The following is a 21,382-nucleotide window of genomic DNA, read 5'->3' as shown; positions in this document are numbered from 1 at the left end:
TAAACATTTTATTTATAGAGTTCTTACATGGTAGGCTAGGTCAAAGCACTTTACAGTAAAACCAGCACATTTATCACATAAAACGAAACAGAAACGAGCATATTTAAAGCAATTTAACACAGTGTAGCCTACAACTTTGTAAAAATGGGAGTGATCTATATAGGCTAAGTAGATATTTTTACATCCATACACATTCAGTTCGGTCCGCTAGTTGGGCTTTTTCTCTCCGTTTGATAAGAGCCGTATTCCCTTTTTGCATATTCTTCCCTCCTCGTTATTTTCCATTAGAAGATGGCTCTCATTGGGTGAAACATATGGCGCATGGTCTTCTCATCCTGCATCAGTAAATCTGGGATCGAAATGTGGTCTATTTGGGAAAGCCGTGAACGTGCACTTATCCTGGCTATCTCCACCTGGCTGGACATAGCTCTCACCTGTTTATCCTGGCCTCAGCAAACGTGCAATCCGATTAAGCCGCGGTGAGCAGGTATCACTAAGTCAAGCTGCGTTTTTTATATATCCGGATATTATTTACATTTTGTGCAACAGGCCCTGGTCTTTGGGGTTAGCCTTTAGCTAGCAGTGTTTACGTGTCCTCTAACATCCTCGGGTGTTTGCTCGTTGGGATGGCAGCAGCGTGCTACGGGACCGGGTTCACAGTGTGTCATCTCAAAGGGATTTACCAAAGACAACAGGACAGAGTGGTGCTATATAATGCCCATCAGGAGAACTGAATGATGGTACTGTACACGTTCTTTGTATTTAATAGTTTATTTAGATAGGGGCAGTGCATATAATGGGATTAGTATAAGTACACAATATAAATATGCTTGAGTGAGACCATAGCTAATTTTCATCTATTGTCCACAGGCAGATACATAAATAAAAAAACATGAAAAAGTACCAAGCATGTGAACACCCTCATACTGTGAGAGGCAAGCACAACACTAACAACAAACAACAGAGAACATGTGATTGGCAACACATAGTGAAAGGTGTGTGGCCAGTTGTTGGTTTTTTAAAAGCCAAAATTTGAAATGAGTTTTACAACGATGGAGTGGGCACAGAGGGCTATTCCAATATTATTTCCCTTACTGACAAACAACATTTTGTCAAAAAAGTGGTGGCCTAAAAGGTATTACACAGTCCCCTTGTGGTGGAGGCCCTGTACTATCACCTTCTCAATTCTTTGAAAAAGTCATTTAGTGGGGGGGGGGCCGGGGATATATAGCCTTAAAAAGCATACTTTAAAAAAGTAAATTCTCAAACTCAGTAGATTGTGTATTTTTCCAGTATGTCCAGTGATTTAATGGGCTCTCGAAGGGTGCTTCAATAGGTCTAATGTTGTCATGTAATTTAGTGAACACTTGTAAAAGTGTTCTCACTGTGTCAGAGATATCATTGTAGATCATACTTGCAGCACTTAGACTGATAAATGGCCTGATTCTGATCTTTTACATGACTTTTGAAGGTTAAGTTAGCTCCAGTGACTCTCAGATATTTAAATTATTATCCGGGTGCTGGATAGGGGACAGCTTTAAGTTATTCTACCAGTATATATATATATATGCAATGCAGTCCCAGCAGCAGTCAGGACATGAGACTGAGACACGGGATGGGATTCTTTCCTGTTTGCTTGCATGGCATATGATTGCTTTCCATTATAAAGATAATACCTTAACATTTGGGATGAGGAAAAGATGTTTAAATTAGTGTTGAATTACCCCTCCCAAAATGGCTGTTCCCGCGGCGGTGTGTGGAGGAGGAACACTTCTCTTATTTCACTCCTCCGGTAAACACAGGGGCCTTTTAATTTGAAATCAGTTTCCAGCACGCTCGCATTCTCCTGGGGGGGGATGGCTGTGCTCGCGAAAGCCTGTCGATCAATAGACGGTTGATCGTCGAAGGAAAGAGCCGTTTTTGGACTTAGTCACGCTGGTTTGAACAGCGGGAACACTTTTAAAACTAAAGCTGCGGCGGGCTCGCGCGCTGCAACAACTTCAGGAACAGCGGCGGTCCAGGGGTCCAGGTCCAGGGTCCGGTCCACGGAATGTCAATGCGGTTAAATGACATGTTTCCAGCGCTTGCAGGAGGAATGTCCTGGCCGGGGAGATGAACCATGGTAAGCCGTTTCTCACCTACACCACCCCCACCCCCCCCCCCACCCCCCCCCCCCCCCCCCCACCCCCCCCCCCAGCCTGCAGCAGGACCCCGGGCTGATCTGTGACATGCTGATATCAGCATAACAGTCTCTCTATCACACCCGAACGATATGGATTAAAGGGAGTTTATTAACACGATATACAAATTACAGATCTTTTCAATGAAAATACAGTTACAACAAAACTAAGTCCAACATCATCATAGCACATCAGACTGAAGCAACAGTGCAGAAGTATGATCAGCCAAATGTCAGACCTACTTAAAAGTAATGTGATATTTATATTATTTATATTAGCAGCATTTTTCGCTATGACTAATGACTTCCTGCTGTTTAAGCTTAGTTTTAATCGTGGAGTCCATCCAAGGTGATGGATGATGATGAACGGAGTAGGGAAGTTAGACACATTGTCTCAGCTCTTTTAAACAGCTGGATTCCTAATGGAGCTGGACGCGCCTCGATCCGTAGCATTTGGTGTGTTTTAAAAAAAGGGCTCTGTAGAGCTGAAAGGATCGTCATCTAATCAAGGTGGTTGATCGGCCAACAAAAATATTGTCTGGTAGCAGCCCCAATATAAATCACTTGAAAACCTTTATGTCTGGTTTTGGTTGGACAAACAATAAGCAATTTAAAGTAGTTTTCGGCATTTTTTCTAAATTCGTCTGATGTTTTTTACAGATGAAACAATTAAATGAGAAAGTAAGGGACAGAAGAATTAACTATAAAGCATTTGTGCACAATCTCAGTCACTATTCTGGACTTAGTCATCTCAAATAACAAATTAAAAGGGAATGCACTCATCTGTGACTCCAGTGGATATATATCATATATATCACACCAACAACATCACTGACATTGCCGACACTTGTTCTTCAATGTTGAAAATAAGCAACTTTGCTATCTCCAAAATATCATGTGTGTTTCAGCGTCCCTGTAGTCTACACTTCTAATTGGTTCCACATGCCGAGCAGAGCAACTTGTGGTTCAGCTGCCACATGGAAACCTCTCTGCCCATTCTCTCTTTTCTTCTCATGTTAGCCATGTTTCCACTAAACAGACAATGAATGTGCTTTTGTCACGACTGACGTTGCACCATTATTCAAGGAGCAAACAGATGGACTGAGATGTAGATGTTTCTGCCGTTTATTCACTGCTTGGTCTTTAAGTCTGAAGCAACAACAGATCTCAGATCCAACTACCACTGTTCTTCAGTTACGGGGCCACATTGGGATCAGGGCTGGGCACAACACCGCAGTACAGTCAGGCTTTGTGTTTCAGCTGGGCTCTCCTCTTCCTGTGCTGCGCAGTCTGTTGTCTGTACATGTGGAGGGAAGAGAAGCTAGACAGGCTCCAACTGGTCCCCTGACTGAGTCCAAATCAGCTCCACACTCCTAAACATTATGGCAATGAGAGGAGCTCCAGGCGAGTCAAACACACCTATCTCTCTCTCTCTCTCTCTTCCCCCCTCCGTGGAATATCGGACTATGAAAAAAAACTAAAGATAGAAGGGGAACAGTATCTGAAGTAAGAGAAGAAAGGTGCATGGGGCAAAATCTGATTTAAATGCAAAAAAAATGAGCTGAATACAGTTGTGTGGTGTACTAGTGGTGCCTGAGGTTTGACGTTGTTTGTCAGTCAGCCAATGGGTGCCTGTGACCTGTCTGTCTGTTTAAAATGGTACAAAAGAAATTTATTCTGACACTGCTGGCAGGTTTCTCCAAGCAGAGGGGGTAAGCAGGTTTTTTTTATTTTAATTCTCTTTTTTAATATAGCGCTTTTCAACAAACTCAAAGCTGCTTTCCAGGTTAGGAAGATAATAAAAAAACCAAACAACAAAGCAAAACCAGATTCAGGCACAAATGAGAAGGAGGTGTGAGGGCTATGGAGGGGGGCGTGGGGCTATAGATAGGCAGAGATGAAGAGTGAGTCTCGAGGCGGGACTGGAAGATGGCGAGGAATCAGAGGTGCGGATCTCTTGGGGGAGGGAGTTCCAGATGGTGGAGGGCTGTAGGTGAGACCAGGTTTTTTGTAGTGATCCGGTGGGAGATGGAAGCCAGTGGACTTGTTTAGGACTGGAGTGATGGATGCCAAGTTTGGGAGGGGTAATGAGGTGGGCGGCAGGTTCTGGACCAGTTGGATTGCTTGATGTTGGTAGAGCTGATGCCAAAGAGAAGTGAGTTGCAGTAGTCCAGTTGGGAGAGATGAAGCCGTTCTTTCGATAAGCTTTCAGCAGATTTTGGCGATGGTGCTGAGGTGAAAGAAGGAGAGTTTTAATGACATGACGGATGTGTCTACTCGTGTACTGCCCGACATGCACCATAACTGGAGGGCCTTACCTGGAGACTTGCTGCAGTGGTTAAAAGAAACAGCATCATCTGCCCAGGCCAGCCTTTCTTTTTTCCCATTATGGTCACTTCTGGCTCCACAATACAAGATGGTGACGGCCAAAATGCCAACTGCGGTTTCAAAAAAACAGTCACAAGCCCAATAAGTGATGTCACGATGCACTTTAGGTGGACCTGCATAGTCATTTGATTTTAATTTATTGGGATCTCATTAGCTGGGACCAAAAGCACACCTTCCTTTCCTGGAGTCCACTAAAGGTTGTGCAGCTCTACATTACCAAGCATACTATTACAATAAAAACAACAATCAATACATCACTGAAAAGAAAACATCCAAAATGATACAAGACCTATAAAAACATTAAACACAGCACAATAAACAGGACTTACTTTACATTATTCACAGAATGTAGAGATATTATGGATTACTGATATATGAAAGCAAATACACCACATAACACACCTCAATGATACAACAGCATTCCTTAAGTACTAACCAATACAGAATGTTGCTCAGCTAGGAGATGTGTCTTTAAGTAGTACTTTGAATTGAGATTTTTATGTTCTTGAATGACAGTGACCCAGGGCATTGCAATCCAATAACACTTGCTCTATATACACCTACAGTATTTTCCCTTTGTTTTTACCTTAGGTAATGTGAATCTGCCTCCATAGCATGTCTAGTGCTATAATCATGTTCATCAGAACTAAGACTAAGATGTGATCAAGACCTCGGCTGTTTAGTACTAGAATATTTCTCATAAGTTGAATAATGATGCAGTCATCTATCCTTACACTTAACCAGGATAGACAGCCATGCATTACATCAACACTTGATTGGTGGGCACTTATTAATAGACAGCCAATAGAGTAGTAGACCTTATTTGAGAATTCTTCATAGTTATATGGCAGCACCTGACCAAACTCCTTAACAGTATCCAAGGGGGTTAGGACAATTGTTTTAATGAGGTTCCCATTACATTTTATGGGAAAAATTTGAACATTCCCGTATAACTGAAAGGACCTCTACCTTTTTGGCACAAACCCACATGTTTTGAGCCAGGATTATATTGCCTTCAAAGGGACTAGGAGATGAAGAGGCTGTGGGTCTGGCTGCTATTATGGGCTCATTCTGGATTATTGGATGTGATTTGGTCACTGCCAAATGAAGTGGGTTTTCTGTATGTCAGCTCATTTTTTGAATGTCAGCCTGGTTTTCTTTTGGCTACACTTCTGACTCTCATCTGCAACTTTCCTTAGGAGAATGGAAGGTGAATGGGGAACAGCTTGAAAGCCAATGTGCACTCCCATGTTAGCCATATGGGAGCACCGGTTTCTATCACGGCTGAGATCTGATATGTGGGCTCAGTCTACATGGGGAACAACACGCATCCTCTTTTCCTTTGCTAAGCTGTTCACTCAAAACAAAGTTATTTAACACAGCTGTACTTTCCAAGCTGAGGTTGGGTTGGCCCTCTCAACAGAAAAAATGATTGTGCTGCTTTGAAGCACTTATTTTTTTTTGAGCTACGGTGTTGGAAGTCAAGGGCATTAGAGAAAAGATTAAGATGGATTTTAGTTTGAACTAACTAAGAAAGGCTCTGTCTCCATAGAATAAAGAGCAAGACAAACCTTAAATGATTACCACGATGTGATTGCGAGTTGTCAATAAAGGGACAGAAGTCAAAAATGAATATGTTGTCTTAATTATATATATAAATTTTAATAGGAGTGAGATATTATAGCCTACACAAGAACTCATAGATATGAAGGGAATTTGAGGGATGCTGTTTGTGATATATATATAAACCTTTCTTATGAATGTTATATATGGAAACTTAATCCAGCATGTCATTGCTTCAGTTTGAAACAGATAATGGTTCTACATTTGTCCACTGTCCCACTGGTCCTATGTTTATAGAAATAAGAAAATTTTTAACCTCAATTTCAGTGAATATATGTACCAAGCGTGCATCAATACTTTGACCAACTGAGATATTAGTTATAAAATACGTAGGCAAGGTGCTGTCGTATGATGGACTGGGAGTCGAAACACAATGATGTCATAACCACCAGGCTGAACTCTAGTGGGCTGCGTGAATGACGCTGTATGCACTCGATCCCACTTTATTTACAGATTTAGGAAAACATAAATTGTCAATTAAGAGTGGGATGCGAGGTGCAGAAGCAGGGACGCGGCATCCATGATATATCTTAACTTTGATTTCAACCCAGTACCACGACTACGCAGCCAAAAATCCAGATATGGCCACATGGGAATTCTCCCAAACCAATCCGGGTTGTGTGTGATTTTTGTAGTTAGTTAACACAGTCTTCTGCTACGCCAGTGTACCCAACCAGGGCTGTGTCTCAAATCGCGCACTTCTGTACTAAATAATAAAAACTATTTGAGTACATAGTGCGTTCACATTGTCGAAGTGCGGTCAAATGAAGTGTACTTAAATACACCGGATGGTGCACTCAAATCGCTCCAAGTTAAGTGTCAGATGGATGGCACTTTCCACCACATCACGGTTCCGCATCTTGGTACGTAGCGAATGGGCGGCGATAAACAACCGTTTGAAAAACTTTTGACAAGCGGCGGCCCCGAAGACGCGGATAGGAGAACCGCGGAGACATACAAAGTTGAACGTGAGTCTTTTGCTATACATATACGACCCTGTATATATATTTGCGTTAATTTTTAAGTGCGAGAATCATTTTTGTACCACAATAAACGTTATTGTACCGTAATTGGCGTGATAGAAGCCACCTTAGTTAGCTACAGCGGCGGTGCAAGTTTAACCAGTATTGGGCAAATAAGTTATAAGCTAACGTTAATTGTGTTGTAGTTATTATTGTTATTTGGTGGTAACTTTTGTCCATTGAGACGATTTAGTGGTAGATTTATGATCTACAAGGTTGATACAACCGACGTGAGCGTTTATGCTCCGCAAAATTTTAGCGGAGATCAGCTCGATTGCCAGTAACGTTAACATAGCGTAATAATGTTAAAACGTATCCACTGGTTTCTTGCCTCCACCTGATGGGTATATCATGTATATACGCCTCCCCCTCTGCTGAGTATCCTCATAAACCCGTCTCGCTCAGACAACCGACGGAATAGAGGTCCGTCATTTAGGGGTGACGATGGCCATCAGACTGTAGAAGGACCCCTGGGAGTCTGGAATCCCCCTTACGTCCTGTCCCCATCAGACTACTCCGGCCTGGGGGGGAGCCTGCAGAATCTACAGCACATTTTTAAATAAAATTATATTACACGTATTCTCAACTTTTGATTTTTGTATTACAAGTGCAATGACTGTAGACAACCAATAATGAATATGAAGGAATGGGTTATATACAATGTCAATTCTGTACCTCTTGCTTTCACTAATGTTATGTCCCTGTATGAAGACATTTAGAACACAAAAATACAATCTTCTATAAAGATGATAGATGGGTTTGTCATTGGTAAGTTGTAAGGGGTAATGCTTCATAACAACATCTATCTATGGGCAACAGTGTTCCTCATGAAACCGGTAGCTTAAAATGAACAGTAAACGTAATGAATGAATATGTTACTTTACTTATTTTTAGAGCAAACTATAGTTATATACTTAAAAGAGTGAACTGCAAGACATGGTATAACTTAATGAATTAAGAGGTGCAGTAACAAGAACGAATATACGATACAGTGTGGTGGTACTGTTTGAAGCTCGAATGGGGGAGGTGCATTGAGCCGGCGGGTATGCGCATCGTCATCCTGGCGTTGACACGGAGGCAAATAAATATATAAACATTTATATTTTTGTTAAAATTCAAACAACAAGTAGGAATATTTTTCGCGAAACACAGCACAGCACTGGAATGCCTCCCTGGTGAATTCCCATTGTACAGAAGAAGAAGGGATGCAATTGATCGTTCATTTCCGTAAGTGCACATGGTATAGTGCGCGATTTGACGGAACAACACTCATCTGTCCAAAATTTACGCACTTGCAGACGTACGTAGTGTCCATTGAAGCTGTACTTCTGTAAGTGAACTTAAGGGAAGTGAGGCGATTTGAGACACAGCACGATTTTTGCAGTGAACTCTTAGGTTCTCACGTTATTCACCATGTCGAGCTGGTCTGTGTCCTGCAGCCTCAGGTGGTTGCAGGCAAACTCTCTCCGCAATTCTGGTCTGGTCCTCTAGTGTCTTTGGAAAATGGGCAGCTGTGAACCATTCTGGACAATAGACAATTGCAACAAGACAAAAAAATTAAGTATTACAGAAATATATTCATAGGAACTAACTAATACCCTATTAATATTATAGAAAAAAAGCCCCTGACAAAAAGAGTGAAAGAGTAGAGAAATGTAGGCTGACAGGAAGAGCCAGCTGCTGCGCTGTGCACTACAACAGGAAAAGAGCAGTGTAAGGTTTCTTGCTACTAGCTGTGGGAACATTCTTGTGGTGGTTTGTGTGTGTGTTGTGTGTGTGTGTGTGTGGTGTGTGTGTGTGTGTGGTGTGTGGTTTTGTTGGCTACCTACTTGATCTGCTTACGTTCCTCATACCATCGTAGCTTTGTATCAGTACCCAAGCCATCTGCTACAGCTGCGATTTTAATAGGTATAGTTCTGAGGCTGTCTCACTTGGTGCAAAAATTGGCAGTAAAGGTAACTTTCCTCACATCTTTATCCAACTTGAATAATTATCAGTTCTGGAAAATTTTAAAAACAGTTAGAGATCAACCATTTTGCAGCATATGAATGAAGACAATGGTTTGAGTGCATTGAATGATTTAAAGGAGAAATCTGGCTCATCCACACAGTCTCTACCTGATCGTAGCACAGTTGTTCAGTTGATCTAAACCTTATACTACAGCAGGATATGCTTCCTTCTATATTGAAAATACAGACATTTTAAAAACCAGAAGTGGGAGCAAGATGTCCCTACATTTAAGGAAGTGTCCTAACGCCCTATGTGGCAGTCGTGGGTTTGATGCGTGTCCGTGTTGGTTGCGTGTTGGTTGTTATTCTGTTTTTCTTCCTTTCCCTTCATCTCCACAGTATGTGGACACGCACCTCCTGATTCTTGCTGCTCTCCCCCCACACTGACAACACAATTTATCATCAGCGCACCTGGGGAAGTCATAGCTCATCAACAACTCTCCTGACAGATTGGAGTGTACGACAAAATAATCAAGTTCGGCATATGCTGCCAGTTCTGTCTTGCCCCCCTCACACCCCCAGCCCCCCCCCTCTCTCCCCCCTTTTTTTCCCCGCCGAGCCGCCGGCCCCCCGTCACACACACGACGGACCCCAGCGCACCGTGCATTTTGCCCCCCGTTACCAAGCACGTATGAGTATCTCCAGAACCAACATGTCGCTGTCTGCAACAACACTACTGCAACCCCAGCCGGCTTCAAAAGCAGATAGAGTTCTCATTGACTTTCATTATTCAAATAAAGTTTCATTTCTGCGCCTGAGTTCTGTGTCAACCAGGACCGGATGTGTGTTGAAGTGCAATGGGCAGGTTCCTTGAGGGATGTACAATTCCACTTTTGCTAGTTAGATGGCATCATCACTAGCCCTTACTATCTGAAGGAATGACAACCCTTTGACTAGCCGGAAAATACTAGACAAATAGCTACTATAACAAAAACTAGATCTATTATTCGAGGATAGAGTTTTGTTGGTCAGTGGGAGCCCATGCGCCTAAACCAACCTGGTTTTAAGACCAATGGGCATGGGTGCCCCGCCGGAGGCTGAGCTTTGCACAATGCGGGAGTCCTGGTGTGCCGTGGATATATGGAGTCTGTGTCACGGCTGTGTCTTTGGGTGAGCGGGCGAGAGGCTGCCGTTGCGTGCCTCCGCCTGCCATGTAGTCCGTGTTATTATTTCGTTTGGAGAGACATGGAGAAGGGTTATTGGGCTTGCTGTGGAGATGGAGCTTGGTGCGTGTGGGTCAATGCTTTGCCGGTGGTGCGTTGCTGCTATGTTCTGGGATAACCGTGCAGAATTTAGTTCACTATGACAAAAATCATAGGGCAAACCTTCGAAGGCTGCATCATTCAGATGTAGGTAAAAATGGTCACACTCTATTACATGAAGTGGTAAATATAAGAAAGCTCTCCTCTGAGCAGTGTCAATTTAGCCCGTTACTATATGCTCAGCCCCCTAAAAAACTATTTAAGCAACTTTTCTCGTAGATAAGAATAAATGTATGAACTGACAGTGTGCCTGTAGTTGCTACGTCAAAGACACTTTACAGTAAAACCAGCACATTTATCACATAAAAACAGAAACATGAAACGAGCATATTTAAAGCAATTTAAACACAGTGTAGCCTACAACTTTGTAAAAATGTGGAGTGACTATATAGGCTAAGTAGATATTTTTACATCCATACACATTCAGTCGGTCCGCTATGTTGGGCTTTACGTAGCAACTACAGGCACACTGTCAGTTCATACATTTATTCTTATCTACGAGAAAAGTTGCTTAAATAGTTTTTTAGGGGGCTGAGCATATAGTAACGGGCTAAATTGACACTGCTCAGAGGAGAGCTTTCTTATATTTACCACTTCATGTAATAGAGTGTGACCATTTTTACCTACATCTGAATGATGCAGCCTTCGAAGGTTTGCCCTATGATTTTTGTCATAGTGAACTAAATTCTGCACGGTTATCCCAGAACATAGCAGCAACGCACCACCGGCAAAGCATTGACCCACACGCACCAAGCTCCATCTCCACAGCAAGCCCAATAACCCTTCTCCATGTCTCTCCAAACGAAATAATAACACGGACTACATGGCAGGCGGAGGCACGCAACGGCAGCCTCTCGCCCGCTCACCCAAAGACACAGCCGTGACACAGACTCCATATATCCACGGCACACCAGGACTCCCGCATTGTGCAAAGCTCAGCCTCCGGCGGGGCACCCATGCCCATTGGTCTTAAAACCAGGTTGGTTTAGGCGCATGGGCTCCCACTGACCAACAAAACTCTATCCTCGAATAATAGATCTAGTTTTTGTTATAGTAGCTATTTGTCTAGTATTTTCCGGCTAGTCAAAGGGTTGTCATTCCTTCAGATAGTAAGGGCTAGTGATGATGCCATCTAACTAGCAAAAGTGGAATTGTACATCCCTCAAGGAACCTGCCCATTGCACTTCAACACACATCCGGTCCTGGTTGACACAGAACTCAGGCGCAGAAATGAAACTTTATTTGAATAATGAAAGTCAATGAGAACTCTATCTGCTTTTGAAGCCGGCTGGGGTTGCAGTAGTGTTGTTGCAGACAGCGACATGTTGGTTCTGGAGATACTCATACGTGCTTGGTAACGGGGGGCAAAATGCACGGTGCGCTGGGGTCCGTCGTGTGTGTGACGGGGGGCCGGCGGCTCGGCGGGGAAAAAAAGGGGGGAGAGAGGGGGGGGGCTGGGGGTGTGAGGGGGGCAAGACAGAACTGGCAGCATATGCCGAACTTGATTATTTTGTCGTACACTCCAATCTGTCAGGAGAGTTGTTGATGAGCTATGACTTCCCCAGGTGCGCTGATGATAAATTGTGTTGTCAGTGTGGGGGGAGAGCAGCAAGAATCAGGAGGGTGCGTGTCCACATACTGTGGAGATGAGAGGAAAGGAAAAAACAGAATAACAAACAACACGCAACCAAACGGACACGCATCAAACCCACAGACTGCCACATGGGCGTAGACACTTCCTTAAATAGGGACATCTTTGCTCACTTCTTATGGTTTTCAAAATGTCTTGTATTTCCAATATAGAAGGAAAGCATTATCCTGCTGTAGCTATAAGGTTTAGGATAACTGAAAACGTGGCTAGATCAGTATAACTGTCGTGGATGCAGATTTCTCCTTTAAATCATTCAATGCATCAAACCATTGTCTTCATTTTATGCGCAAAATGTTGATCTTAAATGTTTTTAAAATTTCCATGACTGATTAATTATTCAAGTGATAAATGTGAGGAAGGTTACCTTTACTGCCCAATTTTTGCACCCAAGAGACAGCCTCAGAACTATACCTAATTAAAATCGCGCTGTAGCAGAGGATTGGGATACTGATACAACAGCTACGATGGTACTGAGGACGTATAGCAGATCAAGGTAGAGTAGCCACACAAAACCACACCCACACACACACCACACACACACACAACACACACACACACACAACAAACCACACACAAGAATTTCCACAGCTAGTAGCAAGAAACCTTACACCTGCTCTTTTCCTTTGTAGTGCACGAGCGAGGTCACTGTGCCTCTTCCTGTCAGCACATTTCTCTCTCTTTCACTCTTTTTGTCAGGGGTTTTTTTCTATAATAATTAATAGGGTATTAGTTAGTTTCTACTGATAATTTCTGTAATACTAATTTTTTTGTCTTGTGCATTGTCTTTGTCCAAATAGTTCAACCAGCGCCCATTTTCCAAAGGACACTAGAGACCAGGCCAGAATTGCAGAGAGTTGCGCTGCAACCACCTGAGGACTGCAGGCACAGACAGCTCTGACACCTGGTGAATAAGGAGGTAAACTAAAGTTCAACTGCATAAACATCGGGCTGTTGTCTCAAATCGCTCCTTCCCTTAGTCACTTACAGAAGTAGCAGCTCATGCACTACGTACTGTCTGCAAGTGCGTAAATTTTGGACAGGTGAGTGTGTTCGTCAAAATCGCGCACTATACCATGTGCACTTACGGAACTGACGATCACATTGCATCCCTCTTTCGTTCTGTAACAATGGGAATTCACCAGGGAGGCATTCCAGTGCTGTGCTGTGTTTGCGAAAAATATTCCTACTGTGTTTTTGACTGATTTTAAACAAAAATTAAATGTTATATATTTATTTGCTCCGTGTCAAGCCAGGATGACGATGCCAACACCCCGGCGTCAATGTCACCCCCCCATTAGCTTCATAACAGTACCACACACTGTATCGTATATTCGTTCTTGTTACTGCACTCTTAATCATTAATTATACCATTCTTGCATCCACCTTTTAAGTATATAACTTAGTTTGCTCTAAAAATAAGTAAAGTAACATATTCATTCATTACGTTACTGTTCATTTTAAGGCTAACACGGTTCATGAGGAACACTGTTGCCCATAGATAGACTGTTGTTATGAAGCATTCCCCCTTACACCACTTACCAATAGACAAACCCATCTTACATCTTTTATAGAAGTTGTATTTGTTGTGTTCTAAATGTACTTCATACAGTGGACATAGCTATTAGTGAAAGCAGAGGTACCAGAATTGACATTTATATAGACCCATTCCTTCATATTCATTATATGTTTGCTACAGTTCATGCACGTTGTAATACAAGAATATACCCAAACGTTGAAATACGTGTAATATATTTTTATTTAAAAATGTGCTGTAGATTCTGCAGGCTCCCCCCAGGCCGTGAGCTGAGTACTGATGGGGACAGGTGACTAGGGGGTTCCAGACTCGTCCAGGGGTCTTCTACAGTCGGATGGCCATCGTCACCCCTAAATGACGGAACCTCTATTCCCGGTTGTCCCTGAAGAGAGACGGGTTTATTGAGTATACTCATGGCAGAGGGGGAGGCGTATATACATGATATACCATCAGGTGGAGGCAGAGAAACAGTGGATACTTTTAACATTATACGCAATGTTAACGTTACTGGCAATCAGCTGATCTCGCTAAAATTTTGCAGAGCTAACTGCGTCACGGTCGGTTATGTACACTTGTTAGATCATAAATCACCCTAAAGCGTCTCAATGGACAAAGTTACACCAAATAACACAAATAACTCAACACATTAACGTTAGCTTATAACTATTTGCCCTAATTGGTTAAACTGGCCCTGCTGTTAGCTAACTAAGGTTTGGCTTGCTAGCACGCAATTACGGTACTAATAACGTTATAATTGTGGTACAAAATGATTATCGCACTTAAAATTAACAGAAATATATAGTTTACACGGAGGTCGTATATGCTATAGCAACAAGACTCACGTATCAACTTTGTATTCTCCCGTCTCCTATCTCGCGTCTTCGGGGCCGCCGCTGTCAAAAGTTTTTTCAAAGGTTGTTAGCTCCGCCCATCCGCTAGTAGCCAAGATGCGACCGTATGGTGTGGAAAGTGTCCATCCATCTGACACTTAACTTGGACGCCGTTTGAGTGCACCATCCGGTGTATTTAAGTACACTTCATTTGACCGCACTTCGACAATGTGAACGCACTATGTACTCAAATAGTTTTTATTATTTAGTACAGAAGTGCGCGATTTGAGACACAGCCCTGGTTGGGTACACTGGCGTAGCAGAAGACTGTGTTAACTAACTACAAAAATCACACACGAACCCGGATTGGTTTGGGAGAATTCCCATGTGGCCAATATCTGGATTTTTGGCTGCGAGTCGTGGTACTGGGTTGAAATCAAAGTTAAGATATATCATGGATGCCGCGTCCCTGCTTCTGCACCTCGCATCCCACTCTTAATTGACAATTTATGTTTTCCTAAATCTGTAAATAAAGTGGGATCGAGTGCATACAGCGTCATTCACGCAGCCCACTAGAGTTCAGCCTGGTGGTTATGACATCATTGTGTTTCGACTCCCAGTCCATCATACGACAGCACCTTGCCTGTATTTTATAACTAATATCTCAGTTGGTCAAAGTATTGATGCACGCTTGGTACATATATTCACTGAAATTGAGGTTAAAAATTTTCTTATTTCTATAAACATAGGACCAGTGGGACAGTGGACAAATGTAGAACCATTATCTGTTTCAAACTGAAGCAATGACATGCTGGATTAAGTTTCCATATATAACATTCATAAGAAAGGTTTATATATAATCACAAACAGCATCCCTCAAATTCCCTTCATATCTATGAGTTCTTGTGTAGGCTATAATATCTCACTCCTATTAAAATTTATATATATAATTAAGACAACATATTCATTTTTGACTTCTTCCCTTTATTGACAACTCGCAATCACATCGTGGTAATCATTTAAGGTTTGTCTTGCTCTTTATTCTATGGAGACAGAGCCTTTCTTAGTTAGTTCAAACTAAAATCCATCTTAATCTTTTCTCTAATGCCCTTGACTTCCAACACCGTAGCTCAAAAAAAAATAAGTGCTTCAAAGCAGCACAATCATTTTTTCTGTTGAGAGGGCCAACCCAACCTCAGCTTGGAAAGTACAGCTGTGTTAAATAACTTTGTTTTGAGTGAACAGCTTAGCAAAGGAAAAGAGGATGCGCTGTTGTTCCCCATGTAGACTGAGCCCACATATCAGATCTCAGCGTGATAGAAACCGGTGCTCCCATATGGCTAACATGGGAGTGCACATTGGCTTTCAAGCTGTTCCCCATTTCACTTCCATTCTCCTAAGGAAAGTTGCAGATGAGAGTCAGAAGTGTAGCCAAAAGAAAACCAGGCTGACATTCAAAAAATGAGCTGACATACAGAAAACCCACTTCATTTGTGCATGACCAAATCACATCCAATTAATCCAGAATGAGCCCATAATAGCAGCCAGACCCACAGCCTCTTCACTCCTAGTCCCTTTGAAGGCAATATAACCTGGCTCAAAACATGATGGGTTGTGCAAAAAAGGTAGAGGTCCTTTCAGTTATACGGGAATGTTCAAATTTTTCCCATAAAAATGTAATGGGAACCTCATTAAAACAATTGTCCTAACCCCCTTGGATACTGTTAAGGAGTTTGGTCAGGTGCTGCCATATAACTATGAAGAAATGTCTCAAATAAGGTCTACTACTACCTATTGGCTGTCTATTACATATGTGCCCACCAATCAAGGTGTTGATGTAATGCATGGCTGTCTATCCTGGTTAAGTGTAGGATAGATGACTGCATCATTATCAACTTATGAGAAATATTCTAGTACTAAACAGCCGAGGTCTTTGATCCATCTTAGTCTTAGTTCTGATGAACATGATTATGCACTAGACATGCTATGGAGGGCAGATTCACATTACCTAAGGTAAAAACAAAGGGAAAATACTGTAGGGTGTATATAGAGCAAGTGTTATTGGATTGCAATGCCCTGGTCAGTCATTCAAGAACATAAAAATCTCAATCAAAGTACTACTTAAAGACATCTCCTAGCTGAGCAACATTCTGTATTGGTTAGTACTTAGGAATGCTGTTGTATCATTGAGGTTGTTATGTGTGTATTGGCTTTCATATATCAGTAATCCATAATATCTCTACATTCTGTGAATAATGTAAAGTAAGTCCTGTTTATGTGCTGTGTTTAATGTTTTAGGTCTGTATCATTTTGGATGTTTTCTTTTCAGTGATGTATGATTGTTGTTTTTATTGTAATAGTATGCTTGGTAATGTAGAGCTGCACAACCTTTAGTGGACTCCAGGAAAAGGAAGGTGTGCTTTTGGTCCCAGCTAATGAGATCCCAATAAATTAAAATCAAATGACTATGCAGGTCACCTAAGAGTGCATCGTGACATCACTTATTGGCTTGTGACTGTTTTTTTGAAACCGCAGTTGGCATTTTGGCCGTCACCATCTTGTTATTGTGGACCAGAAGTGACCATAATGGGCAAAGGGCTGGCACTGGGCAGATGATGCTGTTTCTTTTAACCACTGCAGCAAGTCTCCAGGTAAGGCCCTCCAGTTATGGTGCATGTCGGCAGTACACAGTAACACATCCGTCATGTCATTAAAACTTCCTTCTTTCACCTCAGCACCATCGCCAAAATCTGCTGAAAGACTTATCTGAAAGACGGCTTCATCTCTCCCAACTGGACTACTGCAACTCACTTCTCTTTGCATCAGCTCTACCAACATCAAGCAATCCCAACTGGTCCAGAACCTCCCCCACCTCATTACCCCTCGCAAACTTGGCATCCATCACTCCAGTCCTAAACAAGTCCACTGGCTTCCCATCTCCCACCGGATCACCTACAAAAACCTGGTCTCACCTCACAGCCCTCAACATCTGGAACTCCCTCCCCCAAGAGATCCGCACCTCGATTCCCTCGCCATCTCCAGTCCCGCCTCGAGACTCATCTCTTCATCTCTGCCTATCTATAGCCCCACGCCCCCCTCCATAGCCTCACACCTCCTTCTCATTTGTGCCTGAATCTGGTTTTGCTTTGTTGTTTGGTTTTTTATTATCTTCCTAACCTGTAAAGCAGCTTTGAGTTTGTTGAAAAGCGCTATATTAAAAAAGGAATTAAAATAAAAAAAACCTGCTTACCCCCTCTGCTTGGAGAAACCTGCCAGCAGTGTCAGAATAAATTTCTTTTGTACCATTTTAAACAGACAGACAGGTCACAGGCACCCATTGGCTGACTGACAAACAACGCAACCTCAGGCACCACTAGTACACCACACACTGTATTCAGCTCATTTTTTTTGCATTTAAATCCAGATTTTGCCCCATGCACCTTTCTTCTCTTACTTCAGATACTGTTCCCCTTCTATCTTTAGTTTTTTTTCATAGTCCGATATTCCACTGGAGGGGGGAAGAGAGAGAGAGAGAGAGAAGGTGTGTTTGACTCAGCCTGGAGCTCCTCTCATTGCCATAATGTTGGAGTGTGGAGGCTGATTTGGACTCATCAGGGGCCAGTTGGAGCCGTCTAGCTTCTCTTCCCTCCACATGTACAGACAACCAGACGTGCGCAGCACAGGAAGAGGAGAGCCCAGCTGAAACACAAAGCCTGACTGTACTGCGGTGTTGTGCCCAGCCCTGATCCCAATGTGGCCCCGTAACTGAAGAACAGTGGTAGTTGGTCTGAGATCTGTTGTGCTTCAGACTTAAAGGTACCATAGCAGTGAATAAACGGCAGAAACATCTACATCTCAGTCCATCTGTTGCTTCCTTGAATAATGTGCAACGTCAGTCGGACAAAAGCACATTCATGTCTGTTTAGTGGAAAACATGGCTAACATGAGAAGAAAAGAGAGAATGGGCAGAGAGGTTTCCATGTGGCGCTGAACCCACAAGTTGTCTGCTCGGCATGTGGACCCAATTAGAAGTGAGACTACAGGGACGCTGAAACACACATGATATTTTGGAGATAGCAAAGTTGCTTATTTTCAACATTGAAGAATCAAGTGTCGGCAATGTCAGTGTGTTGTTGTGTGATATATATGAGTATATATCCACTGGAGTCACAGAGTGAGTGCATTCCCTTTTAATTTGTTATTTGAGATGACAAGTCCAGAGATAGTTGACTGAGATTGTGCACAAATGCTTATAGTTAATTCTTCTGTCCTTACTTTCTCATTTAATTGTTTCATCTGTAAAAACATCAGACGAATTTAGAAAAAGCCGAAACTACTTTAAATTGCTTATTGTTTGTCCAACCAAAACCAGACATAAAGGTTTCAAGTGATTTATATTGGGGCTGCTACCAGACAATATTTTTGTTGCCGATCAACCACCTGTGATTAGATGACGATCCTTTCAGCTCTAACAGAGCCCTTTTTTATAAAACACACCAAATGCTACGGATACGAGGCGCGTCCAGCTCCATTGGAATCCAGCTGTTTAAAAGAGCTGAGACATGTGTCTACTTCCCTACTCCGTTCATCATCATCCATCACCTTGGATGGACTCCACTGATTAAACTAAGCTTAAACAGCAGGAGTCATTAGTCATAGCAGAAAATGCTGCTAATATAAATAATATAAAATATCACATTACTTTAAGTAGGTCTGACATTTGGCTGATCATACTTCTGCACTGTTGCTTCAGTCTGATGTGCTATGATGATGTTGGACTTAGTTTGTTGTAACTGTATTTTCATTGAAAAGATCTGTAATTTGTATATCGTGTTAATAAACTCCCTTTAATCCATATCGTTCGGGTGTGATAGAGAGACTGTTATGCTGATATCAGCATGTCACAGATCAGCCCGGGTCCTGCTGCAGGCTGGGGGGGGGGGGGGGGGGGGGGGGGGTGGGGTGGGGTGTGTAGGTGAGAAACGGCTTACCATGGTTCATCTCCCCGGCCAGGACATTCCTCCTGCAGCCGCTGGAAACATGTCATTTAACGCATTGACATTCCGTGGACCGGACCCTGACCTGGACCCCTGGACCGCCGCTGTTCCTGAAGTTGTTGCAGCGCGCGAGCCCGCCCGCAGCTTTAGTTTTAAAAGTGTTCCCGCTGTTCAAACCCAGCGGGACTAAGTCCAAAAACGGCTCTTTCCTTCGACGACAACCGTCTATTGATCGACAGGCTTTCGCGAGCACAGCCACCCCCCCCAGGAGAATGCGAGCGTCTGGAAAGCTGATTTCAAATTAAAAGCCCCTGTGTTTACGGAGGAGTGAAATAAGAGAAGTGTTCCTCCTCCACACCGCCGCGGGAACAGCCATTTTGGGAGGGGTAATTCAAACACTAATTTAAACATCTTTTCTCATCCCAAATGTTAAGGTATTATCTTTATAATGGAAAGCAATCATAATGCCATGCAAGCAAACAGGAAAGAATCCCATCCCGTGTCTCAGTCCTCATGTCCTGCTGCTGCTGGGGATGCATTGCATATATATATATTATACTGGTAGAATAACTTAAAGCTGTCCCCTATCCAGCACCCGGTAATAATTTAAATATCTGAGAGTCACTGGACCTAACTTAACCTTCAAAAGTCATGTAAAAGATCAGAATCAGGCCATTTATCAGTCTAAGTGCTGCAAGTATGATCTACAATGATATCTCTGACACAGTGAGAACACTTTTAAAAAAGTGTCACTAATATTCATGACAACACTTAGACCTATTGAAGCACCCTTCAGAGAGCCATTAAATCACTGGACATACTGGAAAATACACAACTACTGAGTTTGAGAATTTACTTTTTTAAAGTATGCTTTTTAAGGCTAATATCACCGTGCCCCCCCCCCACTAAATGACTTTTTCAAAGAATTGAGAAGGTGATAGTAAAGGGCCTCCACCACAGGGACTGTGTAATACCTTTTAGGCCACCACTTTTTGACAAAATGTTTTTGTCAGTAAGGGAAATAATATTGGAATAGCCCTCGTCCCACATCCATCAGTTGTAAAACTCATTTCAAATTTTGGCTTTTAAAAAACCAAAACTGGCCACACACTTTCACTATGTGTGCCAATCACATGTTCTCTGTATGTTTGTTGTTAGTGTTTGCTTGCCTCTCACAGTATGAGGGTGTTCCATGCTGGTACTTTTTTCATGTTTTTTTATTTATGTATCTGCCTGTGGACATAGATGAAAATTAGCTATGGTCTCACTCAAGCATATTTATATTGTGTACTTATACAATCCCATTATATGCACTGCCCCTATCTAAATAAACTATTAAATACAAAGAAACGTGTACAGTACCATCATTCAGTTCATCCTGATGGGCATTATATAGCACCACTCTGTCCTGTTGTCTTTGAAATCCCTTTGAGATGACACACTGTGAACCGGTCCCGTAGCACGCTGCTGCCATCCCAACGAGCAAACACCCGAGGATGTTAGAGGACACGTAAACACATGCTAGGCTAAAGGCTAACCCCAAAGACCAGGCCTGTTGCACAAAATATAATAATATCCGGATATATAAAAACGCAGCTTGACTTAGTGAACCTGCTCACCGCGGCTTAATCGGTTGCACGTTTGCTGAGCCAGGATAAACAGGTGAAGCTATGTCCAGCCAGTGGAGATAGCCAGGATAAGTGCACGTTCACGGCTTCTCCAAATAGACCACATTTTCGATCCCAGATTTACTGATGCAGGATGAGAAGACCATGCGCCATATGTTTCAACCCAATGAGAGCATCTTCTAATGGAAAATAACGAGGAGGGGAAGAATATGCAAAAAGGAAATACGGCTCTTATCAAACGGAAGAAAAAAGCCCAACA

This window comes from Etheostoma spectabile, chromosome 6, assembly GCF_008692095.1.
Source record: "Etheostoma spectabile isolate EspeVRDwgs_2016 chromosome 6, UIUC_Espe_1.0, whole genome shotgun sequence".
In the NCBI taxonomy this organism is placed as follows: Eukaryota; Metazoa; Chordata; class Actinopteri; order Perciformes; family Percidae; genus Etheostoma; species Etheostoma spectabile.
The sequence above is the reverse complement of the archived record's forward strand: the minus strand, read 5'-3'. Positions refer to the sequence as shown.